Here is a 26,748-nt window from a genome sequence, read left to right on the forward strand (position 1 = left end):
AATTGCATAAAGAGTCAAGCCCGGACTATTGAAATCATGGACACTTTTTATCCTGTATTTCTGGACAGTGTTATTAAATGAAATGTTCTGATTATTTGAAAGATGGGGCTGAATATTCTTCTTTGCTAAGAAAAATTGGTGGATGACATTATGGAATTTCATCTTGAAATTACTTCCAGTTCGAGCTTTTCTCTTCAAAAAATACCTGTTCAAACATGCCGAAACCCGGGATTGAACCAGGGACCTTTAGATCTTCAGTCTAACGCTCTCCCAGCTGAGCTATTTTGGCAAGCTTGGAAGATGAATGTATTCACAATTTCGGATTACTATAATGATTTTAAATGAATAAGCTTTAATTAGCTACAGGTACTTTCTCATTCTAAATTTCATTGGAATTTAAGGTGAGTCCATGAAAATCATGAACACCTTAGTATCTGCTGCTGCATTGCAGGTAAGTATTGTTAATTTTAGTTTTATTGTTCAGTGGAAGGCTAGGGCTCATTAATCTTCTCTCCTGTAGTAGAAGAGAGAGAAAGCCCCAGAAATTGAAAGCCAACAATCCTTTGGATCTTCAACCTAACTTTCTCCAAACTGAGTCATGCCAGGAAGATTACACAAGGTTATTTAACAGTTTTTCCTTTCATCATGATTGCTTCGAATGTAAACATAGCATTTCATAGCAGTTTTTATACTGTATGTTCACCCATCACAAAACCTTTATTTTATAATAGAAGCATTGATGCAAAATGCTGAGAAATTTTATCATTGAGATAATTACAATTGCATAAAGAGTCAAGCCCGGACTACAGAAATCATGGACACTTTTTATCCTGTATTTCTGGACAGTGTTATTAAATGAAATGTTCTGATTATTTGAAAGATGGGGCTGAATATTCTTCTTTGCTAAGAAAAATTGGTGGATGACATTATGGAATTTCATCTTGAAATTACTTCCAGTTCGAGCTTTTCACTTAAAAAAACACCTGTTCAAACTCGCCGAAACCCGGGATCGAACCAGGGACCTTTAGATCTTCAGTCTAACGCTCTCCCATCTGAGCTATTTCGGACCGCTTGGAAGATGAATGTATTCACAATTTCGGATTACTATAATGATTTCAAATGAATAAGCTTTAATTAGCTACAGGTACTTTCTCATTCTAAATTTCATTGGAATTTAAGGTGAGTCCATGAAAATCATGAACACCTTAGTATCTGCTGCTGCATTGCAGGTAAGTATTGTTAATTTTAGTTTTATTATTCAGTGGAAGGCTAGGGCTCATTAATCTTCTCTCCTGTAGTAGAAGAGAGAGAAAGCCCCAGAAATTGAAAGCCAACAATCCTTTGGATCTTCAACCTAACTTTCTCCAAACTGAGTCATGCCAGGAAGATTACACAAGGTTATATAACAGTTTTTCCTTTCATCATGATTGCTTCGAATGTAAACATAGCATTTCATAGCAGTTTTTATACTGTATGTTCACCCATCACAAAACCTTTATTTTATAATAGAAGCATTGATGCAAAATGCTGAGAAATTTTATCATTGAGATAATTACAATTGCATAGAGTCAAGCCCGGACTACTGAAATCATGGACACTTTTTATCGTGTATTTCTGGACAGTGTTATTAAATGAAATGTTCTGATTATTTGAAAGATGTGGCTGAATATTCTTCTTTGCTAAGAAAAATTGGTGGATGACATTATGGAATTTCATCTTGAAATTACTTCCAGTTTGAGCTTTTCACTTCAAAAAACACCTGTTCAAACATGCCGAAACCCGGTATCGAACCAGGGACCTTTAGATCTTCAATCTAACGCTCTCCCAGCTGAGCTATTTCGGCCAGCTTGGAAGATGAATGTATTCACAATTTCGGATTACTATAATGATTTCAAATGAATAAGCTTTAATTAGCTACAGGTACTTTCTCATTCTAAATTTCATTGGAATTTAAGGTGAGTCCATGAAAATCATGAACACCTTAGTATCTGCTGCTGCATTGCAGGTAAGTATTGTTAATTTTAGTTTTATTGTTCAGTGGAAGGCTAGGGCTCATTAATCTTCTCTCCTGTAGTAGAAGAGAGAGAAAGCCCCAGAAATTGAAAGCCAACAACATTTTGGATCTTCAACCTAACTTTCTCCAAACTGAGTCATGCCAGGAAGATTACACAAGGTTATATAACAGTTTTTCCTTTCATCATGATTGCTTCGAATGTAAACATAGCATTTCATAGCAGTTTTTATACTGTATGTTCACCCATCACAAAACCTTTATTTTATAATAGAAGCATTGATGCAAAATGCTGAGAAATTTTATCATTGAGATATTTACAATTGCATAAAGAGTCAAGCCCGGACTATTGAAATCATGGACACTTTTTATCCTGTATTTCTGGACAGTGTTATTAAATGAAATGTTCTGATTATTTGAAAGATGGGGCTGAATATTCTTCTTTGCTAAGAAAAATTGGTGGATGACATTATGGAATTTCATCTTGAAATTACTTCCAGTTCGAGCTTTTCACTTCAAAAAACACCTGTTCAAACATGCCGAAACCCGGGATCGAACCAGGGACCTTTAGATCTTCAGTCTAACGCTCTCCCAGCTGAGCTATTTTGGCCAGCTTGGAAGATGAATGTATTCACAATTTCGGATTACTATAATGATTTTAAATGAATAAGCTTTAATTAGCTACAGGTACTTTCTCATTCTAAATTTCATTGGAATTTAAGGTGAGTCCATGAAAATCATGAACACCTTAGTATCTGCTGCTGCATTGCAGGTAAGTATTGTTAATTTTAGTTTTATTGTTCAGTGGAAGGCTAGGGCTCATTAATCTTCTCTCCTGTAGTAGAAGAGAGAGAAAGCCCCAGAAATTGAAAGCCAACAATCCTTTGGATCTTCAACCTAACTTTCTCCAAACTGAGTCATGCCAGGAAGATTACACAAGGTTATTTAACAGTTTTTCCTTTCATCATGATTGCTTCGAATGTAAACATAGCATTTCATAGCAGTTTTTATACTGTATGTTCACCCATCACAAAACCTTTATTTTATAATAGAAGCATTGATGCAAAATGCTGAGAAATTTTATCATTGAGATAATTACAATTGCATAAAGAGTCAAGCCCGGACTACAGAAATCATGGACACTTTTTATCCTGTATTTCTGGACAGTGTTATTAAATGAAATGTTCTGATTATTTGAAAGATGGGGCTGAATATTCTTCTTTGCTAAGAAAAATTGGTGGATGACATTATGGAATTTCATCTTGAAATTACTTCCAGTTCGAGCTTTTCACTTCAAAAAACACCTGTTCAAACACGCCGAAACCCGGGATCGAACCAGGGACCTTTAGATCTTCAGTCTAACGCTCTCCCAGCTGAGCTATTTCAGCCAGCTTGGAAGATGAATGTATTCACAATTTCAGATTACTATAATGATTTCAAATGAATAAGCTTTAATTAGCTAAAGGTACTTTCTCATTCTAAATTTCATTGGAATTTAAGGTGAGTCCATGAAAATCATGAACACCTTAGTATCTGCTGCTGCATTGCAGGTAAGTATTGTTAATTTTAGTTTTATTATTCAGTGGAAGGCTAGGGCTCATTAATCTTCTCTCCTGTAGTAGAAGAGAGAGAAAGCCCCAGAAATTGAAAGCCAACAATCCTTTGGATCTTCAACCTAACTTTCTCCAAACTGAGTCATGCCAGGAAGATTACACAAGGTTATATAACAGTTTTTCCTTTCATCATGATTGCTTCGAATGTAAACATAGCATTTCATAGCAGTTTTTATACTGTATGTTCACCCATCACAAAACCTTTATTTTATAATAGAAGCATTGATGCAAAATGCTGAGAAATTTTATCATTGAGATAATTACAATTGCATAAAGAGTCAAGCCCGGACTACTGAAATCATGGACACTTTTTATCGTGTATTTCTGGACAGTGTTATTAAATGAAATGTTCTGATTATTTGAAAGATGAGGCTGAATATTCTTCTTTGCTAAGAAAAATTGGTGGATGACATTATGGAATTTCATCTTGAAATTACTTCCAGTTCTAGCTTTTCACTTCAAAAAACACCTGTCCAAACATGCCGAAACCCGGTATCGAACCAGGGACCTTTAGATCTTTAGTCTAACGCTCTCCCAGCTGAGCTATTTCGGCCAGTTTGGAAGATGAATGTATTCACAATTTCGGATTACTATAATGATTTCAAATGAATAAGCTTTAATTAGCTACAGGTACTTTCTCATTCTAAATTTCATTGGAATTTAAGGTGAGTCCATGAAAATCATGAACACCTTAGTATCTGCTGCTGCATTGCAGGTAAGTATTGTTAATTTTAGTTTTATTATTCAGTGGAAGGCTAGGGCTCATTAATCTTCTCTCCTGTAGTAGAAGAGAGAGAAAGCCCCAGAAATTAAAAGCCAACAATCCTTTGGATCTTCAACCTAACTTTCTCCAAACTGAGTCATGCCAGGAAGATTACACAAGGTTATATAACAGTTTTTCCTTTCATCATGATTGCTTCGAATGTAAACATAGCATTTCATAGCAGTTTTTATACTGTATGTTCACCCATCACAAAACCTTTATTTTATAATAGAAGCATTGATGCAAAATGCTGAGAAATTTTATCATTGAGATAATTACAATTGCATAAAGAGTCAAGCCCAGACTACTGAAATCATGGACACTTTTTATCCTGTATTTCTGGACAGTGTTATTAAATGAAATGTTCTGATTATTTGAAAGATGGGGCTGAATATTCTTCTTTGCTAAGAAAAATTGGTGGATGACATTATGGAATTTCATCTTGAAATTACTTCCAGTTCGAGCTTTTCACTTCAAAAAACACCTGTTCAATCATGCCGAAACCCAGGCTCGAACCAGGGATCTTTAGATCTTCAGTCTAACACTCTTCCAGCTGAGCTATTTCGGCCAGCTTGGAAGATGTATGTATTCACAATTTCGGATTACTATAATGATTTCAAATGAATAAGCTTTAATTAGCTACAGGTACTTTCTCATTCTAAATTTCATTGGAATTTAAGGTGAGTCCATGAAAATCATGAACACCTTAGTATCTGCTGCTGCATTGCAGGTAAGTATTGTTAATTTTAGTTTTATTTTTCAGTGGAAGGCTAGGGCTCATTAATCTTCTCTCCTGTAGTAGAAGAGAGAGAAAGCCCCAGAAATTGAAAGCCAACAATCCTTTGGATCTTCAACCTAACTTTCTCCAAACTGAGTCATGCCAGGAAGATTACACAAGGTTATATAACAGTTTTTCCTTTCATCTTGATTGCTTCGAATGTAAACATAGCATTTCATAGCAGTTTTTATACTGTATGTTCACCCATCACAAAACCTTTATTTTATAATAGAAGCATTGATGCAAAATGCTGAGAAATTTTATCATTGAGATAATTACAATTGCATAAAGAGTCAAGCCCGGACTATTGAAATCATGGACACTTTTTATCCTGTATTTCTGGACAGTGTTATTAAATGAAATGTTCTGATTATTTAAAAGATGGGGCTGAATATTCTTCTTTGCTAAGAAAAATTGGTGGATGACATTATGGAATTTCATCTTGAAATTACTTCCAGTTCGAGCTTTTCACTTCAAAAAACACCTGTTCAAACATGCCGAAACCCGGTATCGAACCAGGGACCTTTAGATCTTTAGTCTAACGCTCTCCCAGCTGAGCTATTTCAGCCAGCTTGGAAGATGAATGTATTCACAATTTCGGATTACTATAATGATTTCAAATGAATAAGCTTTAATTAGCTACAGGTACTTTCTCATTCTAAATTTCATTGGAATTTAAGGTGAGTCCATGAAAATCATGAACACCTTAGTATCTGCTGCTGCATTGCAGGTAAGTATTGTTAATTTTAGTTTTATTATTCAGTGGAAGGCTAGGACTCATTAATCTTCTCTCCTGTAGTAGAAGAGAGAGAAAGCCCCAGAAATTGAAAGCCAACAATCCTTTGGATCTTCAACCTAACTTTCTCCAAACTGAGTCATGCCAGGAAGATTACACAAGGTTATATAACAGTTTTTCCTTTCATCATGATTGCTTCGAATGTAAACATAGCATTTCATAGCAGTTTTTATACTGTATGTTCACCCATCACAAAACCTTTATTTTATAATAGAAGCATTGATGCAAAATGCTGAGAAATTTTATCATTGAGATAATTACAATTGCATAAAGAGTCAAGCCCGGACTACAGAAATCATGGACACTTTTTATCCTGTATTTCTGGACAGTGTTATTAAATGAAATGTTCTGATTATTTGAAAGATGGGGCTGAATATTCTTCTTTGCTAAGAAAAATTGGTGGATGACATTATGGAATTTCATCTTGAAATTACTTCCAGTTCGAGCTTTTCACTTCAAAAAACACCTGTTCAAACACGCCGAAACCCGGGATCGAACCAGGGACCTTTAGATCTTCAGTCTAACGCTCTCCCAGCTGAGCTATTTCAGCCAGCTTGGAAGATGAATGTATTCACAATTTCGGATTACTATAATGATTTCAAATGAATAAGCTTTAATTAGCTAAAGGTACTTTCTCATTCTAAATTTCATTGGAATTTAAGGTGAGTCCATGAAAATCATGAACACCTTAGTATCTGCTGCTGCATTGCACGTAAGTATTGTTAATTTTAGTTTTATTATTCAGTGGAAGGCTAGGGCTCATTAATCTTCTCTCCTGTAGTAGAAGAGAGAGAAAGCCCCAGAAATTGAAAGCCAACAATCCTTTGGATCTTCAACCTAACTTTCTCCAAACTGAGTCATGCCAGGAAGATTACACAAGGTTATATAACAGTTTTTCCTTTCATCATGATTGCTTCGAATGTAAACATAGCATTTCATAGCAGTTTTTATACTGTATGTTCACCCATCACAAAACCTTTATTTTATAATAGAAGCATTGATGCAAAATGCTGAGAAATTTTATCATTGAGATAATTACAATTGCATAAAGAGTCAAGCCCGGACTACTGAAATCATGGACACTTTTTATCGTGTATTTCTGGACAGTGTTATTAAATGAAATGTTCTGATTATTTGAAAGATGAGGCTGAATATTCTTCTTTGCTAAGAAAAATTGGTGGATGACATTATGGAATTTCATCTTGAAATTACTTCCAGTTCGAGCTTTTCACTTCAAAAAACACCTGTTCAAACATGCCGAAACCCGGTATCGAACCAGGGACCTTTAGATCTTTAGTCTAACGCTCTCCCAGCTGAGCTATTTCGGCCAGCTTGGAAGATGAATGTATTCACAATTTCGGATTACTATAATGATTTCAAATGAATAAGCTTTAATTAGCTACAGGTACTTTCTCATTCTAAATTTCATTGGAATTTAAGGTGAGTCCATGAAAATCATGAACACCTTAGTATCTGCTGCTGCATTGCAGGTAAGTATTGTTAATTTTAGTTTTATTGTTCAGTGGAAGGCTAGGGCTCATTAATCTTCTCTCCTGTAGTAGAAGAGAGAGAAAGCCCCAGAAATTGAAAGCCAACAACATTTTGGATCTTCAACCTAACTTTCTCCAAACTGAGTCATGCCAGGAAGATTACACAAGGTTATATAACAGTTTTTCCTTTCATCATTATTGCTTCGAATGTAAACATAGCATTTCATAGCAGTTTTTATACTGTATGTTCACCCATCACAAAACCTTTATTTTATAATAGAAGCATTGATGCAAAATGCTGAGAAATTTTATCATTGAGATAATTACAATTGCATAAAGAGTCAAGCCCAGACTATTGAAATCATGGACACTTTTTATCCTGTATTTCTGGACAGTGTTATTGAATGAAATGTTCTGATTATTTGAAAGATGGGGCTGAATATTCTTCTTTGCAAAGAAAAATTGGTGGATGACATTATGGAATTTCATCTTGAAATTACTTCCAGTTCGAGCTTTTCACTTCAAAAAAACACCTGTTCAAACATGCCGAAATCCGGGATCGAACCAGGGACCTTTAGATCTTCAGTCTAACACTCTCCCAGCTGAGCTATTTCGGCCAGCTTGGAAGATGAATGTATTCACAATTTCGGATTACTATAATGATTTTAAATGAATAAGCTTTAATTAGCTACAGGTACTTTCTCATTCTAAATTTCATTGGAATTTAAGGTGAGTCCATGAAAATCATGAACACCTTAGTATCTGCTGCTGCATTGCAGGTAAGTATTGTTAATTTTAGTTTTATTGTTCAGTGGAAGGCTAGGGCTCATTAATCTTCTCTCCTGTAGTAGAAGAGAGAGAAAGCCCCAGAAATTGAAAGCCAACAATCCTTTGGATCTTCAACCTAACTTTCTCCAAACTGAGTCATGCCAGTAAGATTACACAAGGTTATTTAACAGTTTTTCCTTTCATCATGATTGCTTCGAATGTAAACATAGCATTTCATAGCAGTTTTTATACTGTATGTTCACCCATCACAAAACCTTTATTTTATAATAGAAGCATTGATGCAAAATGCTGAGAAATTTTATCATTGAGATAATTACAATTGCATAAAGAGTCAAGCCCGGACTACAGAAATCATGGACACTTTTTATCCTGTATTTCTGGACAGTGTTATTAAATGAAATGTTCTGATTATTTGAAAGATGGGGCTGAATATTCTTCTTTGCTAAGAAAAATTGGTGGATGACATTATGGAATTTCATCTTGAAATTACTTCCAGTTCGAGCTTTTCACTTCAAAAAACACCTGTTCAAACACGCCAAAACCCAGGATCGAACCAGGGATCTTTAGACCTTCAGTCTAACGCTCTCCCAGCTGAGCTATTTCAGCCAGCTTGGAAGATGAATGTATTCACAATTTCGGATTACTATAATGATTTCAAATGAATAAGCTTTAATTAGCTAAAGGTACTTTCTCATTCTAAATTTCATTGGAATTTAAGGTGAGTCCATGAAAATCATGAACACCTTAGTATCTGCTGCTGCATTGCAGGTAAGTATTGTTAATTTTAGTTTTATTATTCAGTGGAAGGCTAGGGCTCATTAATCTTCTCTCCTGTAGTAGAAGAGAGAGAAAGCCCCAGAAATTGAAAGCCAACAATCCTTTGGATCTTCAACCTAACTTTCTCCAAACTGAGTCATGCCAGGAAGATTACACAAGGTTATATAACAGTTTTTCCTTTCATCATGATTGCTTCGAATGTAAACATAGCATTTCATAGCAGTTTTTATACTGTATGTTCACCCATCACAAAACCTTTATTTTATAATAGAAGCATTGATGCAAAATGCTGAGAAATTTTATCATTGAGATAATTACAATTGCATAAAGAGTCAAGCCCGGACTACTGAAATCATGGACACTTTTTATCGTGTATTTCTGGACAGTGTTATTAAATGAAATGTTCTGATTATTTGAAAGATGGGGCTGAATATTCTTCTTTGCTAAGAAAAATTGGTGGATGACATTATGGAATTTCATCTTGAAATTACTTCCAGTTCGAGCTTTTCACTTCAAAAAACACCTGTTCAAACATACCGAAACCCGGTATCGAACCAGGGACCTTTAGATCTTTAGTCTAACGCTCTCCCAGCTGAGCTATTTCGGCCAGCTTGGAAGATGAATGTATTCACAATTTCGGATTACTATAATGATTTCAAATGAATAAGCTTTAATTAGCTAAAGGTACTTTCTCATTCTAAATTTCATTGGAATTTAAGGTGAGTCCATGAAAATCATGAACACCTTAGTATCTGCTGCTGCATTGCAGGTAAGTATTGTTAATTTTAGTTTTATTATTCAGTGGAAGGCTAGGGCTCATTAATCTTCTCTCCTGTAGTAGAAGAGAGAGAAAGCCCCAGAAATTGAAAGCCAACAATCCTTTGGATCTTCAACCTAACTTTCTCCAAACTGAGTCATGCCAGGAAGATTACACAAGGTTATATAACAGTTTTTCCTTTCATCATGATTGCTTCGAATGTAAACATAGCATTTCATAGCAGTTTTTATACTGTATGTTCACCCATCACAAAACCTTTATTTTATAATAGAAGCATTGATGCAAAATGCTGAGAAATTTTATCAATGAGATAATTACAATTGCATAAAGAGTCAAGCCCGGACTACTGAAATCATGGACACTTTTTATCGTGTATTTCTGGACAGTGTTATTAAATGAAATGTTCTGATTATTTGAAAGATGGGGCTGAATATTCTTCTTTGCTAAGATAAATTGGTGGATGACATTATGGAATTTCATCTTGAAATTACTTCCAGTTCGAGCTTTTCACTTCAAAAAACACCTGTTCAAACATGCCGAAACCCGGTATCGAACCAGGGACCTTTAGATCTTCAATCTAACGCTCTCCCAGCTGAGCTATTTCGGCCAGCTTGGAAGATGAATGTATTCACAATTTCGGATTACTATAATGATTTCAAATGAATAAGCTTTAATTAGCTACAGGTACTTTCTCATTCTAAATTTCATTGGAATTTAAGGTGAGTCCATGAAAATCATGAACACCTTAGTATCTGCTGCTGCATTGCAGGTAAGTATTGTTAATTTTAGTTTTATTGTTCAGTGGAAGGCTAGGGCTCATTAATCTTCTCTCCTGTAGTAGAAGAGAGAGAAAGCCCCAGAAATTGAAAGCCAACAACATTTTGGATCTTCAACCTAACTTTCTCCAAACTGAGTCATGCCAGGAAGATTACACAAGGTTATATAACAGTTTTTCCTTTCATTATGATTGCTTCGAATGTAAACATAGCATTTCATAGCAGTTTTTATACTGTATGTTCACCCATCACAAAACCTTTGTTTTATAATAGAAGCATTGATGCAAAATGCTGAGAAATTTTATCATTGAGATAATTACAATTGCATAATGAGTCAAGCCCAGACTATTGAAATCATGGACACTTTTTATCCTGTATTTCTGGACAGTGTTATTAAATGAAATGTTCTGATTATTTGAAAGATGGGGCTGAATATTCTTCTTTGCAAAGAAAAATTGGTGGATGACATTATGGAATTTCATCTTGAAATTACTTCCAGTTCGAGCTTTTCACTTCAAAAAAACACCTGTTCAAACATGCCGAAACCCGGGATCGAACCAGGGACCTTTAGATCTTCAGTCTAACGCTCTCCCAGCTGAGCTATTTCGGCCAGCTTGGAAGATGAATGTATTCACAATTTCGGATTACTATAATGATTTCAAATGAATAAGCTTTAATTAGCTAAAGGTACTTTCTCATTCTAAATTTCATTGGAATTTAAGGTGAGTCCATGAAAATCATGAACACCTTAGTATCTGCTGCTGCATTGCAGGTAAGTATTGTTAATTTTAGTTTTATTATTCAGTGGAAGGCTAGGGCTCATTAATCTTCTCTCCTGTAGTAGAAGAGAGAGAAAGCCCCAGAAATTGAAAGCCAACAATCCTTTGGATCTTCAACCTAACTTTCTCCAAACTGAGTCATGCCAGGAAGATTACACAAGGTTATATAACAGTTTTTCCTTTCATCATGATTGCTTCGAATGTAAACATAGCATTTCATAGCAGTTTTTATACTGTATGTTCACCCATCACAAAACCTTTATTTTATAATAGAAGCATTGATGCAAAATGCTGAGAAATTTTATCATTGAGATAATTACAATTGCATAAAGAGTCAAGCCCGGACTACTGAAATCATGGACACTTTTTATCGTGTATTTCTGGACAGTGTTATTAAATGAAATGTTCTGATTATTTGAAAGATGGGGCTGAATATTCTTCTTTGCTAAGAAAAATTGGTGGATGACATTATGGAATTTCATCTTGAAATTACTTCCAGTTCGAGCTTTTCACTTCAAAAAACACCTGTTCAAACATACCGAAACCCGGTATCGAACCAGGGACCTTTAGATCTTTAGTCTAACGCTCTCCCAGCTGAGCTATTTCGGCCAGCTTGGAAGATGAATGTATTCACAATTTCGGATTACTATAATGATTTCAAATGAATAAGCTTTAATTAGCTAAAGGTACTTTCTCATTCTAAATTTCATTGGAATTTAAGGTGAGTCCATGAAAATCATGAACACCTTAGTATCTGCTGCTGCATTGCAGGTAAGTATTGTTAATTTTAGTTTTATTATTCAGTGGAAGGCTAGGGCTCATTAATCTTCTCTCCTGTAGTAGAAGAGAGAGAAAGCCCCAGAAATTGAAAGCCAACAATCCTTTGGATCTTCAACCTAACTTTCTCCAAACTGAGTCATGCCAGGAAGATTACACAAGGTTATATAACAGTTTTTCCTTTCATCATGATTGCTTCGAATGTAAACATAGCATTTCATAGCAGTTTTTATACTGTATGTTCACCCATCACAAAACCTTTATTTTATAATAGAAGCATTGATGCAAAATGCTGAGAAATTTTATCAATGAGATAATTACAATTGCATAAAGAGTCAAGCCCGGACTACTGAAATCATGGACACTTTTTATCGTGTATTTCTGGACAGTGTTATTAAATGAAATGTTCTGATTATTTGAAAGATGGGGCTGAATATTCTTCTTTGCTAAGATAAATTGGTGGATGACATTATGGAATTTCATCTTGAAATTACTTCCAGTTCGAGCTTTTCACTTCAAAAAACACCTGTTCAAACATGCCGAAACCCGGTATCGAACCAGGGACCTTTAGATCTTCAATCTAACGCTCTCCCAGCTGAGCTATTTCGGCCAGCTTGGAAGATGAATGTATTCACAATTTCGGATTACTATAATGATTTCAAATGAATAAGCTTTAATTAGCTACAGGTACTTTCTCATTCTAAATTTCATTGGAATTTAAGGTGAGTCCATGAAAATCATGAACACCTTAGTATCTGCTGCTGCATTGCAGGTAAGTATTGTTAATTTTAGTTTTATTGTTCAGTGGAAGGCTAGGGCTCATTAATCTTCTCTCCTGTAGTAGAAGAGAGAGAAAGCCCCAGAAATTGAAAGCCAACAACATTTTGGATCTTCAACCTAACTTTCTCCAAACTGAGTCATGCCAGGAAGATTACACAAGGTTATATAACAGTTTTTCCTTTCATTATGATTGCTTCGAATGTAAACATAGCATTTCATAGCAGTTTTTATACTGTATGTTCACCCATCACAAAACCTTTGTTTTATAATAGAAGCATTGATGCAAAATGCTGAGAAATTTTATCATTGAGATAATTACAATTGCATAATGAGTCAAGCCCAGACTATTGAAATCATGGACACTTTTTATCCTGTATTTCTGGACAGTGTTATTAAATGAAATGTTCTGATTATTTGAAAGATGGGGCTGAATATTCTTCTTTGCAAAGAAAAATTGGTGGATGACATTATGGAATTTCATCTTGAAATTACTTCCAGTTCGAGCTTTTCACTTCAAAAAAACACCTGTTCAAACATGCCGAAACCCGGGATCGAACCAGGGACCTTTAGATCTTCAGTCTAACGCTCTCCCAGCTGAGCTATTTCGGCCAGCTTGGAAGATGAATGTATTCACAATTTCGGATTACTATAATGATTTTAAATGAATAAGCTTTAATTAGCTACAGGTACTTTCTCATTCTAAATTTCATTGGAATTTAAGGTGAGTCCATGAAAATCATGAACACCTTAGTATCTGCTGCTGCATTGCAGGTAAGTATTGTTAATTTTAGTTTTATTGTTCAGTGGAAGGCTAGGGCTCATTAATCTTCTCTCCTGTAGTAGAAGAGAGAGAAAGCCCCAGAAATTGAAAGCCAACAATCCTTTGGATCTTCAACCTAACTTTCTCCAAACTGAGTCATGCCAGTAAGATTACACAAGGTTATTTAACAGTTTTTCCTTTCATCATGATTGCTTCGAATGTAAACATAGCATTTCATAGCAGTTTTTATACTGTATGTTCACCCATCACAAAACCTTTATTTTATAATAGAAGCATTGATGCAAAATGCTGAGAAATTTTATCATTGAGATAATTACAATTGCATAAAGAGTCAAGCCCGGACTACTGAAATCATGGACACTTTTTATCGTGTATTTCTGGACAGTGTTATTAAATGAAATGTTCTGATTATTTGAAAGATGGGGCTGAATATTCTTCTTTGCTAAGAAAAATTGGTGGATGACATTATGGAATTTCATCTTGAAATTACTTCCAGTTCGAGCTTTTCACTTCAAAAAACACCTGTTCAAACATGCTGAAACCCGGGATCGAACCAGGGACCTTTAGATCTTCAGTCAAACACTCTCCCAGCTGAGCTATTTCAGCCAGCTTGGAAGATGAATGTATTCACAATTTCGGATTACTATAATGATTTCAAATGAATAAGCTTTAATTAGCTACAGGTACTTTCTCATTCTAAATTTCATTGGAATTTAAGGTGAGTCCATGAAAATCCTGAACACCTTAGTATCTGCTGCTGCATTGCAGGTAAGTATTGTTAATTTTAGTTTTATTGTTCAGTGGAAGGCTAGGGCTCATTAATCTTCTCTCCTTTAGAAGAAGAGAGAGAAAGCCCCAGAAATTGAAAGCCAACAACATTTTGGATCTTCAACCTAACTTTCTCCAAACTGAGTCATGCCAGGAAGATTACACAAGGTTATATAACAGTTTTTCCTTTCATCATGATTGCTTCGAATGTAAACATAGCATTTCATAGCAGTTTTTATACTGTATGTTCACCTATCACAAAACCTTTATTTTATAATAGAAGCATTGATGCAAAATGCTGAGAAATTTTATCATTGAGATAATTACAATTGCATAAAGAGTCAAGCCCGGACTATTGAAATCATGGACACTTTTTATCCTGTATTTCTGGACAGTGTTATTAAATGAAATGTTCTGATTATTTGAAAGATGGGGCTGAATATTCTTCTTTGCTAAGAAAAATTGGTGGATGACATTATGGAATTTCATCTTGAAATTACTTCCAGTTCGAGCTTTTCACTTCAAAAAACACCTGTTCAAACATGCCGAAACCCAGGATCGAACCAGGGACCTTGAGATCTTCAGTCTAACGCTCTCCCAGCTGAGCTATTTCGGCCAGCTTGGAAGATGAATGTATTCACAATTTCGGATTACTATAATGATTTCAAATGAATAAGCTTTAATTAGCTACAGGTACTTTCTCATTCTAAATTTCATTGGAATTTAAGGTGAGTCCATGAAAATCATGAACACCTTAGTATCTGCTGCTGCATTGCAGGTAAGTATTGTTAATTTTAGCTTTATTGTTCAGTGGAAGGCTAGGGCTTATTAATCTTCTCTCCTGTAGTAGAAGAGAGAGAAAGCCCCAGAAATTGAAAGCCAACAATCCTTTGGATCTTCAACCTAACTTTCTCCAAACTGAGTCATGCCAGGAAGATTACACAAGGTTATATAACAGTTTTTCCTTTCATCATGATTGCTTCGAATGTAAACATAGCATTTCATAGCAGTTTTTATACTGTATGTTCACCCATCATAAAACCTTTATTTTATAATAGAAGCATTGATGCAAAATGCTGAGAAATTTTATCATTGAGATAATTACAATTGCATAAAGAGTCAAGCCCGGACTACTGAAATCATGGACACTTTTTATCGTGTATTTCTGGACAGTGTTATTAAATGAAATGTTCTGATTATTTGAAAGATGGGGCTGAATATTCTTCTTTGCTAAGAAAAATTGGTGGATGACATTATGGAATTTCATCTTGAAATTACTTCCAGTTCGAGCTTTTTACTTCAAAAAACACCTGTTCAAACATGCCGAAACCCGGTATCGAACCAGGGACCTTTAGATCTTCAGTCTAACGCTCTCCCAGCTGAGCTATTTCGGCCAGCTTGGAAGATGAATGTATTCACAATTTCGGATTACTATAATGATTTCAAATGAATAAGCTTTAATTAGCTACAGGTACTTTCTCATTCTAAATTTCATTGGAATTTAAGGTGAGTCCATGAAAATCATGAACACCTTAGTATCTGCTGCTGCATTGCAGGTAAGTATTGTTAATATTAGTTTTATTATTCAGTGGAAGGCTAGGGCTCATTAATCTTCTCTCCTGTAGTAGAAGAGAGAGAAAGCCCCAGAAATTGAAAGCCAACAATCCTTTGGATCTTCAACCTAACTTTCTCCAAACTGAGTCATGCCAGGAAGATTACACAAGGTTATATAACAGTTTTTCCTTTCATCATGATTGCTTCGAATGTAAACATAGCATTTCATAGCAGTTTTTATACTGTATGTTCACCCATCTCAAAACCTTTATTTTATAATAGAAGCATTGATGCAAAATGCTGAGAAATTTTATCATTGAGATAATTACAATTGCATAAAGAGTCAAGCCCGGACTACTGAAATCATGGACACTTTTTATCCTGTATTTCTGGACAGTGTTATTAAATGAAATGTTCTGATTATTTGAAAGATGGGGATGAATATTCTTCTTTGCTAAGAAAAATTGGTGGATGACATTATGGAATTTCATCTTGAAATTACTTCCAGTTTCAGCTTTTCACTTAAAAAAACACCTGTTCAAACACGCCAAAAACCGGGATCGAACCAGGGACCTTTAGATCTTCAGTCTAACGCTCTCCCAGCTGAGCTATTTCGGCCAGCTTGGAAGATGAATGTATTCACAATTTCGGATTACTATAATGATTTCAAATGAATAAGCTTTAATTAGCTACAGGTACTTTCTCATTCTAAATTTCATTGGAATTTAAAGTGAGTCCATGAAAATCATGAACACCTTAGTATCTGCTGCTGCATTGCAGGTAAGTATTGTTAATTTTAGTTTTATTGTTCAGTGGAAGGCTAGGGCTCATTAATCTTCTCTCCTGTAGTAGAAGATTAATGAAAGCCCCAGAAATTGAAAGCCAACAATCCTTTGGATCTTCAACCTAACTTTCTCCAAACTGAGTCATGCCAGGAAGATTACACAAGGTTATATAACAGTTTTTCCTTTCATCATGATTGCTTCGAATGTAAACATAGCATTTCATAGCAGTTTTTATACTGTATGTTCACCCATCACAAAACCTTTATTTTATAATAGAAGCATTGATGCAAAATGCTGAGAAATTTTATCATTGAGATAATTACAATTGCATAAAGAGTCAAGCCTGGACTACTGAAATCATGGACACTTTTTATCCTGTATTTCTGGACAGTGTTATTAAATGAAATGTTCTGATTATTTGAAAGATGGGGCTGAATATTCTTCTTTGCTAAGAAAAATTGGTGGATGACATTATGGAATTTCATCTTGAAATTACTTCCAGTTCGAGCTTTTCACTTCAAAAAAACACCTGTTCAAACATGCCGAAATCCGGGATCGAACCAGGGACCTTTAGATCTTCAGTCTAACGCTCTCCCAGCTGAGCTATTTCGGCCAGCTTGGAAGATGAATGTATTCACAATTTCGGATTACTATAATGATTTTAAATGAATAAGCTTTAATTAGCTACAGGTACTTTCTCATTCTAAATTTCATTGGAATTTAAGGTGAGTCCATGAAAATCATGAACACCTTAGTATCTGCTGCTGCATTGCAGGTAAGTATTGTTAATTTTAGTTTTATTGTTCAGTGGAAGGCTAGGGCTCATTAATCTTCTCTCCTGTAGTAGAAGAGAGAGAAAGCCCCAGAAATTGAAAGCCAACAATCCTTTGGATCTTCAACCTAACTTTCTCCAAACTGAGTCATGCCAGTAAGATTACACAAGGTTATTTAACAGTTTTTCCTTTCATCATGATTGCTTCGAATGTAAACATAGCATTTCATAGCAGTTTTTATACTGTATGTTCACCCATCACAAAACCTTTATTTTATAATAGAAGCATTGATGCAAAATGCTGAGAAATTTTATCGTTGAGATAATTACAATTGCATAAAGAGTCAAGCCCGGACTACTGAAATCATGGACACTTTTTTTCCTGTATTTCTGGACAGTGTTATTAAATGAAATGTTCTGATTATTTGAAAGATGGGGCTGAATATTATTCTTTGCTAAGAAAAATTGGTGGATGACATTATGGAATTTCATCTTGAAATTACTTCCAGTTTCAGCTTTTCACTTAAAAAAACACCTGTTCAAACACGCCAAAAACCGGGATCGAACCAGGGACCTTTAGATCTTCAGTCTAACGCTCTCCCAGCTGAGCTATTTCGGCCAGCTTGGAAGATGAATGTATTCACAATTTCGGATTACTATAATGATTTCAAATGAATAAGCTTTAATTAGCTACAGGTACTTTCTCATTCTAAATTTCATTGGAATTTAAAGTGAGTCCATGAAAATCATGAACACCTTAGTATCTGCTGCTGCATTGCAGGTAAGTATTGTTAATTTTAGTTTTATTGTTCAGTGGAAGGCTAGGGCTCATTAATCTTCTCTCCTGTAGTAGAAGATTAATGAAAGCCCCAGAAATTGAAAGCCAACAATCCTTTGGATCTTCAACCTAACTTTCTCCAAACTGAGTCATGCCAGGAAGATTACACAAGGTTATATAACAGTTTTTCCTTTCATCATGATTGCTTCGAATGTAAACATAGCATTTCATAGCAGTTTTTATACTGTATGTTCACCCATCACAAAACCTTTATTTTATAATAGAAGCATTGATGCAAAATGCTGAGAAATTTTATCATTGAGATAATTACAATTGCATAAAGAGTCAAGCCTGGACTACTGAAATCATGGACACTTTTTATCCTGTATTTCTGGACAGTGTTATTAAATGAAATGTTCTGATTATTTGAAAGATGGGGCTGAATATTCTTCTTTGCTAAGAAAAATTGGTGGATGACATTATGGAATTTCATCTTGAAATTACTTCCAGTTCGAGCTTTTCACTTCAAAAAAACACCTGTTCAAACATGCCGAAATCCGGGATCGAACCAGGGACCTTTAGATCTTCAGTCTAACGCTCTCCCAGCTGAGCTATTTCGGCCAGCTTGGAAGATGAATGTATTCACAATTTCGGATTACTATAATGATTTTAAATGAATAAGCTTTAATTAGCTACAGGTACTTTCTCATTCTAAATTTCATTGGAATTTAAGGTGAGTCCATGAAAATCATGAACACCTTAGTATCTGCTGCTGCATTGCAGGTAAGTATTGTTAATTTTAGTTTTATTGTTCAGTGGAAGGCTAGGGCTCATTAATCTTCTCTCCTGTAGTAGAAGAGAGAGAAAGCCCCAGAAATTGAAAGCCAACAATCCTTTGGATCTTCAACCTAACTTTCTCCAAACTGAGTCATGCCAGTAAGATTACACAAGGTTATTTAACAGTTTTTCCTTTCATCATGATTGCTTCGAATGTAAACATAGCATTTCATAGCAGTTTATATACTGTATGTTCACCCATCACAAAACCTTTATTTTATAATAGAAGCATTGATGCAAAATGCTGAGAAATTTTATCATTGAGATAATTACAATTGCATAAAGAGTCAAGCCCGGACTACAGAAATCATGGACACTTTTTATCCTGTATTTCTGGACAGTGTTATTAAATGAAATGTTCTGATTATTTGAAAGATGGGGCTGAATATTCTTCTTTGCTAAGAAAAATTGGTGGATGACATTATGGAATTTCATCTTGAAATTACTTCCAGTTCGAGCTTTTCACTTCAAAAAACACCTGTTCAAACACGCCGAAACCCGGGATCGAACCAGGGATCTTTAGACCTTCAGTCTAACGCTCTCCCAGCTGAGCTATTTCAGCCAGCTTGGAAGATGAATGTATTCACAATTTCGGATTACTATAATGATTTCAAATGAATAAGCTTTACTTAGCTAAAGGTACTTTCTCATTCTAAATTTCATTGGAATTTAAGGTGAGTCCATGAAAATCATGAACACCTTAGTATCTGCTGCTGCATTGCAGGTAAGTATTGTTAATTTTAGTTTTATTATTCAGTGGAAGGCTAGGGCTCATTAATCTTCTCTCCTGTAGTAGAAGAGAGAGAAAGCCCCAGAAATTGAAAGCCAACAATCCTTTGGATCTTCAACCTAACTTTCTCCAAACTGAGTCATGCCAGTAAGATTACACAAGGTTATTTAACAGTTTTTCCTTTCATCATGATTGCTTCGAATGTAAACATAGCATTTCATAGCAGTTTTTATACTGTATGTTCACCCATCACAAAACCTTTATTTTATAATAGAAGCATTGATGCAAAATGCTGAGAAATTTTATCATTGAGATAATTACAATTGCATAAAGAGTCAAGCCCGGACTACTGAAATCATGGACACTTTTTATCGTGTATTTCTGGACAGTGTTATTAAATGAAATGTTCTGATTATTTGAAAGATGGGGCTGAATATTCTTCTTTGCTAAGAAAAATTGGTGGATGACATTATGGAATTTCATCTTGAAATTACTTCCAGTTCGAGCTTTTCACTTCAAAAAACACCTGTTCAAACATACCGAAACCCGGTATCGAACCAGGGACCTTTAGATCTTTAGTCTAACGCTCTCCCAGCTGAGCTATTTCGGCCAGCTTGGAAGATGAATGTATTCACAATTTCGGATTACTATAATGATTTCAAATGAATAAGCTTTAATTAGCTAAAGGTACTTTCTCATTCTAAATTTCATTGGAATTTAAGGTGAGTCCATGAAAATCATGAACACCTTAGTATCTGCTGCTGCATTGCAGGTAAGTATTGTTAATTTTAGTTTTATTGTTCAGTGGAAGGCTAGGGCTCATTAATCTTCTCTCCTGTAGTAGAAGAGAGAGAAAGCCCCAGAAATTGAAAGCCAACAACATTTTGGATCTTCAACCTAACTTTCTCCAAACTGAGTCATGCCAGGAAGATTACACAAGGTTATATAACAGTTTTTCCTTTCATTATGATTGCTTCGAATGTAAACATAGCATTTCATAGCAGTTTTTATACTGTATGTTCACCCATCACAAAACCTTTATTTTATAATAGAAGCATTGATGCAAAATGCTGAGAAATTTTATCATTGAGATAATTACAATTGCATAATGAGTCAAGCCCAGACTATTGAAATCATGGACACTTTTTATCCTGTATTTCTGGACAGTGTTATTAAATGAAATGTTCTGATTATTTGAAAGATGGGGCTGAATATTCTTCTTTGCAAAGAAAAATTGGTGGATGACATTATGGAATTTCATCTTGAAATTACTTCCAGTTCGAGCTTTTCACTTCAAAAAAACACCTGTTCAAACATGCCGAAACCCGGGATCGAACCAGGGACCTTTAGATCTTCAGTCTAACGCTCTCCCAGCTGAGCTATTTCGGCCAGCTTGGAAGATGAATGTATTCACAATTTCGGATTACTATAATGATTTTAAATGAATAAGCTTTAATTAGCTACAGGTACTTTCTCATTCTAAATTTCATTGGAATTTAAGGTGAGTCCATGAAAATCATGAACACCTTAGTATCTGCTGCTGCATTGCAGGTAAGTATTGTTAATTTTAGTTTTATTGTTCAGTGGAAGGCTAGGGCTCATTAATCTTCTCTCCTGTAGTAGAAGAGAGAGAAAGCCCCAGAAATTGAAAGCCAACAATCCTTTGGATCTTCAACCTAACTTTCTCCAAACTGAGTCATGCCAGTAAGATTACACAAGGTTATTTAACAGTTTTTCCTTTCATCATGATTGCTTCGAATGTAAACATAGCATTTCATAGCAGTTTTTATACTGTATGTTCACCCATCACAAAACCTTTATTTTATAATAGAAGCATTGATGCAAAATGCTGAGAAATTTTATCATTGAGATAATTACAATTGCATAAAGAGTCAAGCCCGGACTACTGAAATCATGGACACTTTTTATCGTGTATTTCTGGACAGTGTTATTAAATGAAATGTTCTGATTATTTGAAAGATGGGGCTGAATATTCTTCTTTGCTAAGAAAAATTGGTGGATGACATTATGGAATTTCATCTTGAAATTACTTCCAGTTCGAGCTTTTCACTTCAAAAAACACCTGTTCAAACATACCGAAACCCGGTATCGAACCAGGGACCTTTAGATCTTTAGTCTAACGCTCTCCCAGCTGAGCTATTTCGGCCAGCTTGGAAGATGAATGTATTCACAATTTCGGATTACTATAATGATTTCAAATGAATAAGCTTTAATTAGCTAAAGGTACTTTCTCATTCTAAATTTCATTGGAATTTAAGGTGAGTCCATGAAAATCATGAACACCTTAGTATCTGCTGCTGCATTGCAGGTAAGTATTGTTAATTTTAGTTTTATTGTTCAGTGGAAGGCTAGGGCTCATTAATCTTCTCTCCTGTAGTAGAAGAGAGAGAAAGCCCCAGAAATTGAAAGCCAACAACATTTTGGATCTTCAACCTAACTTTCTCCAAACTGAGTCATGCCAGGAAGATTACACAAGGTTATATAACAGTTTTTCCTTTCATTATGATTGCTTCGAATGTAAACATAGCATTTCATAGCAGTTTTTATACTGTATGTTCACCCATCACAAAACCTTTATTTTATAATAGAAGCATTGATGCAAAATGCTGAGAAATTTTATCATTGAGATAATTACAATTGCATAATGAGTCAAGCCCAGACTATTGAAATCATGGACACTTTTTATCCTGTATTTCTGGACAGTGTTATTAAATGAAATGTTCTGATTATTTGAAAGATGGGGCTGAATATTCTTCTTTGCAAAGAAAAATTGGTGGATGACATTATGGAATTTCATCTTGAAATTACTTCCAGTTCGAGCTTTTCACTTCAAAAAAACACCTGTTCAAACATGCCGAAACCCGGGATCGAACCAGGGACCTTTAGATCTTCAGTCTAACGCTCTCCCAGCTGAGCTATTTCGGCCAGCTTGGAAGATGAATGTATTCACAATTTCGGATTACTATAATGATTTTAAATGAATAAGCTTTAATTAGCTACAGGTACTTTCTCATTCTAAATTTCATTGGAATTTAAGGTGAGTCCATGAAAATCATGAACACCTTAGTATCTGCTGCTGCATTGCAGGTAAGTATTGTTAATTTTAGTTTTATTGTTCAGTGGAAGGCTAGGGCTCATTAATCTTCTCTCCTGTAGTAGAAGAGAGAGAAAGCCCCAGAAATTGAAAGCCAACAATCCTTTGGATCTTCAACCTAACTTTCTCCAAACTGAGTCATGCCAGTAAGATTACACAAGGTTATTTAACAGTTTTTCCTTTCATCATGATTGCTTCGAATGTAAGCATAGCATTTCATAGCAGTTTTTATACTGTATGTTCACCCATCACAAAACCTTTATTTTATAATAGAAGCATTGATGCAAAATGCTGAGAAATTTTATCATTGAGATAATTACAATTGCATAAAGAGTCAAGCCCGGACTACAGAAATCATGGACACTTTTTATCCTGTATTTCTGGACAGTGTTATTAAATGAAATGTTCTGATTATTTGAAAGATGGGGCTGAATATTCTTCTTTGCTAAGAAAAATTGGTGGATGACATTATGAAATTTCATCTTGAAATTACTTCCAGTTCGAGCTTTTCACTTAAAAAAACACCTGTTCAAACACGCCGAAACCCAGGATCGAACCAGGGACCTTTAGACCTTCAGTCTAACGCTCTCCCAGCTGAGCTATTTCAGCCAGCTTGGAAGATGAATGTATTCACAATTTCGGATTACTATAATGATTTCAAATGAATAAGCTTTAATTAGCTAAAGGTACTTTCTCATTCTAAATTTCATTGGAATTTAAGGTGAGTCCATGAAAATCATGAACACCTTAGTATCTGCTGCTGCATTGCAGGTAAGTATTGTTAATTTTAGTTTTATTATTCAGTGGAAGGCTAGGGCTCATTAATCTTCTCTCCTGTAGTAGAAGAGAGAGAAAGCCCCAGAAATTGAAAGCCAACAATCCTTTGGATCTTCAACCTAACTTTCTCCAAACTGAGTCATGCCAGGAAGATTACACAAGGTTATATAACAGTTTTTCCTTTCATCATGATTGCTTCGAATGTAAACATAGCATTTCATAGCAGTTTTTATACTGTATGTTCACCCATCACAAAACCTTTATTTTATAATAGAAGCATTGATGCAAAATGCTGAGAAATTTTATCATTGAGATAATTACAATTGCATAAAGAGTCAAGCCCGGACTACTGAAATCATGGACACTTTTTATCGTGTATTTCTGGACAGTGTTATTAAATGAAATGTTCTGATTATTTGAAAGATGGGGCTGAATATTCTTCTTTGCTAAGAAAAATTGGTGGATGACATTATGGAATTTCATCTTGAAATTACTTCCAGTTCCAGCTTTTCACTTCAAAAAACACCTGTTCAAACATGCTGAAACCCGGGATCGAACCAGGGACCTTTAGATCTTCAGTCAAACACTCTCCCAGCTGAGCTATTTCAGCCAGCTTGGAAGATGAATGTATTCACAATTTCGGATTACTATAATGATTTCAAATGAATAAGCTTTAATTAGCTACAGGTACTTTCTCATTCTAAATTTCATTGGAATTTAAGGTGAGTCCATGAAAATCCTGAACACCTTAGTATCTGCTGCTGCATTGCAGGTAAGTATTGTTAATTTTAGTTTTATTGTTCAGTGGAAGGCTAGGGCTCATTAATCTTCTCTCCTTTAGAAGAAGAGAGAGAAAGCCCCAGAAATTGAAAGCCAACAACATTTTGGATCTTCAACCTAACTTTCTCCAAACTGAGTCATGCCAGGAAGATTACACAAGGTTATATAACAGTTTTTCCTTTCATCATGATTGCTTCGAATGTAAACATAGCATTTCATAGCAGTTTTTATACTGTATGTTCACCTATCACAAAACCTTTATTTTATAATAGAAGCATTGATGCAAAATGCTGAGAAATTTTATCATTGAGATAATTACAATTGCATAAAGAGTCAAGCCCGGACTATTGAAATCATGGACACTTTTTATCCTGTATTTCTGGACAGTGTTATTAAATGAAATGTTCTGATTATTTGAAAGATGGGGCTGAATATTCTTCTTTGCTAAGAAAAATTGGTGGATGACATTATGGAATTTCATCTTGAAATTACTTCCAGTTCGAGCTTTTCACTTCAAAAAACACCTGTTCAAACATGCCGAAACCCAGGATCGAACCAGGGACCTTGAGATCTTCAGTCTAACGCTCTCCCAGCTGAGCTATTTCGGCCAGCTTGGAAGATGAATGTATTCACAATTTCGGATTACTATAATGATTTCAAATGAATAAGCTTTAATTAGCTACAGGTACTTTCTCATTCTAAATTTCATTGGAATTTAAGGTGAGTCCATGAAAATCATGAACACCTTAGTATCTGCTGCTGCATTGCAGGTAAGTATTGTTAATTTTAGCTTTATTGTTCAGTGGAAGGCTAGGGCTTATTAATCTTCTCTCCTGTAGTAGAAGAGAGAGAAAGCCCCAGAAATTGAAAGCCAACAATCCTTTGGATCTTCAACCTAACTTTCTCCAAACTGAGTCATGCCAGGAAGATTACACAAGGTTATATAACAGTTTTTCCTTTCATCATGATTGCTTCGAATGTAAACATAGCATTTCATAGCAGTTTTTATACTGTATGTTCACCCATCATAAAACCTTTATTTTATAATAGAAGCATTGATGCAAAATGCTGAGAAATTTTATCATTGAGATAATTACAATTGCATAAAGAGTCAAGCCCGGACTACTGAAATCATGGACACTTTTTATCGTGTATTTCTGGACAGTGTTATTAAATGAAATGTTCTGATTATTTGAAAGATGGGGCTGAATATTCTTCTTTGCTAAGAAAAATTGGTGGATGACATTATGGAATTTCATCTTGAAATTACTTCCAGTTCGAGCTTTTTACTTCAAAAATAACCTGTTCAAACATGCCGAAACCCGGTATCGAACCAGGGACCTTTAGATCTTCAGTCTAACGCTCTCCCAGCTGAGCTATTTCGGCCAGCTTGGAAGATGAATGTATTCACAATTTCGGATTACTATAATGATTTCAAATGAATAAGCTTTAATTAGCTACAGGTACTTTCTCATTCTAAATTTCATTGGAATTTAAGGTGAGTCCATGAAAATCATGAACACCTTAGTATCTGCTGCTGCATTGCAGGTAAGTATTGTTAATATTAGTTTTATTATTCAGTGGAAGGCTAGGGCTCATTAATCTTCTCTCCTGTAGTAGAAGAGAGAGAAAGCCCCAGAAATTGAAAGCCAACAATCCTTTGGATCTTCAACCTAACTTTCTCCAAACTGAGTCATGCCAGGAAGATTACACAAGGTTATATAACAGTTTTTCCTTTCATCATGATTGCTTCGAATGTAAACATAGCATTTCATAGCAGTTTTTATACTGTATGTTCACACATCTCAAAACCTTTATTTTATAATAGAAGCATTGATGCAAAATGCTGAGAAATTTTATCATTGAGATAATTACAATTGCATAAAGAGTCAAGCCCGGACTACTGAAATCATGGACACTTTTTATCCTGTATTTCTGGACAGTGTTATTAAATGAAATGTTCTGATTATTTGAAAGATGGGGATGAATATTCTTCTTTGCTAAGAAAAATTGGTGGATGACATTATGGAATTTCATCTTGAAATTACTTCCAGTTTCAGCTTTTCACTTAAAAAAACACCTGTTCAAACACGCCAAAAACCGGGATCGAACCAGGGACCTTTATATCTTCAGTCTAACGCTCTCCCAGCTGAGCTATTTCGGC

At 35.1% G+C, this 26,748-nt stretch overlaps 18 non-coding genes across 18 annotated transcripts; all 18 read right to left on the reverse strand.

The window, feature by feature from the left end:
- Positions 1–216: 216 nt before the first annotated feature.
- On the reverse strand, positions 217–289 carry TRNAF-GAA (transfer RNA phenylalanine (anticodon GAA)). The gene has a single exon. It is a non-coding gene; the product is annotated as a tRNA-Phe (tRNA).
- A 1,481-nt stretch (positions 290–1,770) lies between these two features.
- Positions 1,771–1,843, reverse strand: TRNAF-GAA (transfer RNA phenylalanine (anticodon GAA)). Its single transcript has one exon. It is a non-coding gene; the product is annotated as a tRNA-Phe (tRNA).
- A 705-nt stretch (positions 1,844–2,548) lies between these two features.
- TRNAF-GAA (transfer RNA phenylalanine (anticodon GAA)) lies at positions 2,549–2,621 on the reverse strand. Its single transcript has one exon. It is a non-coding gene; the product is annotated as a tRNA-Phe (tRNA).
- A 1,483-nt stretch (positions 2,622–4,104) lies between these two features.
- On the reverse strand, positions 4,105–4,177 carry TRNAF-AAA (transfer RNA phenylalanine (anticodon AAA)). The gene has a single exon. It is a non-coding gene; the product is annotated as a tRNA-Phe (tRNA).
- A 1,483-nt stretch (positions 4,178–5,660) lies between these two features.
- Positions 5,661–5,733, reverse strand: TRNAF-AAA (transfer RNA phenylalanine (anticodon AAA)). Its single transcript has one exon. It is a non-coding gene; the product is annotated as a tRNA-Phe (tRNA).
- A 1,483-nt stretch (positions 5,734–7,216) lies between these two features.
- On the reverse strand, positions 7,217–7,289 carry TRNAF-AAA (transfer RNA phenylalanine (anticodon AAA)). Its single transcript has one exon. It is a non-coding gene; the product is annotated as a tRNA-Phe (tRNA).
- Positions 7,290–9,551: 2,262 nt separating this feature from the next.
- Positions 9,552–9,624, reverse strand: TRNAF-AAA (transfer RNA phenylalanine (anticodon AAA)). The gene has a single exon. It is a non-coding gene; the product is annotated as a tRNA-Phe (tRNA).
- Positions 9,625–10,329: 705 nt separating this feature from the next.
- Positions 10,330–10,402, reverse strand: TRNAF-GAA (transfer RNA phenylalanine (anticodon GAA)). The gene has a single exon. It is a non-coding gene; the product is annotated as a tRNA-Phe (tRNA).
- Positions 10,403–11,108: 706 nt separating this feature from the next.
- TRNAF-GAA (transfer RNA phenylalanine (anticodon GAA)) lies at positions 11,109–11,181 on the reverse strand. Its single transcript has one exon. It is a non-coding gene; the product is annotated as a tRNA-Phe (tRNA).
- Positions 11,182–11,886: 705 nt separating this feature from the next.
- Positions 11,887–11,959, reverse strand: TRNAF-AAA (transfer RNA phenylalanine (anticodon AAA)). Its single transcript has one exon. It is a non-coding gene; the product is annotated as a tRNA-Phe (tRNA).
- Positions 11,960–12,664: 705 nt separating this feature from the next.
- On the reverse strand, positions 12,665–12,737 carry TRNAF-GAA (transfer RNA phenylalanine (anticodon GAA)). The gene has a single exon. It is a non-coding gene; the product is annotated as a tRNA-Phe (tRNA).
- Positions 12,738–13,443: 706 nt separating this feature from the next.
- TRNAF-GAA (transfer RNA phenylalanine (anticodon GAA)) lies at positions 13,444–13,516 on the reverse strand. Its single transcript has one exon. It is a non-coding gene; the product is annotated as a tRNA-Phe (tRNA).
- A 2,261-nt stretch (positions 13,517–15,777) lies between these two features.
- TRNAF-GAA (transfer RNA phenylalanine (anticodon GAA)) lies at positions 15,778–15,850 on the reverse strand. Its single transcript has one exon. It is a non-coding gene; the product is annotated as a tRNA-Phe (tRNA).
- A 4,599-nt stretch (positions 15,851–20,449) lies between these two features.
- TRNAF-AAA (transfer RNA phenylalanine (anticodon AAA)) lies at positions 20,450–20,522 on the reverse strand. Its single transcript has one exon. It is a non-coding gene; the product is annotated as a tRNA-Phe (tRNA).
- A 706-nt stretch (positions 20,523–21,228) lies between these two features.
- TRNAF-GAA (transfer RNA phenylalanine (anticodon GAA)) lies at positions 21,229–21,301 on the reverse strand. Its single transcript has one exon. It is a non-coding gene; the product is annotated as a tRNA-Phe (tRNA).
- Positions 21,302–22,006: 705 nt separating this feature from the next.
- Positions 22,007–22,079, reverse strand: TRNAF-AAA (transfer RNA phenylalanine (anticodon AAA)). The gene has a single exon. It is a non-coding gene; the product is annotated as a tRNA-Phe (tRNA).
- Positions 22,080–22,785: 706 nt separating this feature from the next.
- On the reverse strand, positions 22,786–22,858 carry TRNAF-GAA (transfer RNA phenylalanine (anticodon GAA)). The gene has a single exon. It is a non-coding gene; the product is annotated as a tRNA-Phe (tRNA).
- Positions 22,859–25,897: 3,039 nt separating this feature from the next.
- Positions 25,898–25,970, reverse strand: TRNAF-GAA (transfer RNA phenylalanine (anticodon GAA)). Its single transcript has one exon. It is a non-coding gene; the product is annotated as a tRNA-Phe (tRNA).
- Between the last annotated feature and the right edge of the window lie 778 nt (positions 25,971–26,748).

This window comes from Mixophyes fleayi, chromosome 3, assembly GCF_038048845.1.
Source record: "Mixophyes fleayi isolate aMixFle1 chromosome 3, aMixFle1.hap1, whole genome shotgun sequence".
Lineage (NCBI taxonomy): Eukaryota > Metazoa > Chordata > Amphibia > Anura > Limnodynastidae > Mixophyes > Mixophyes fleayi.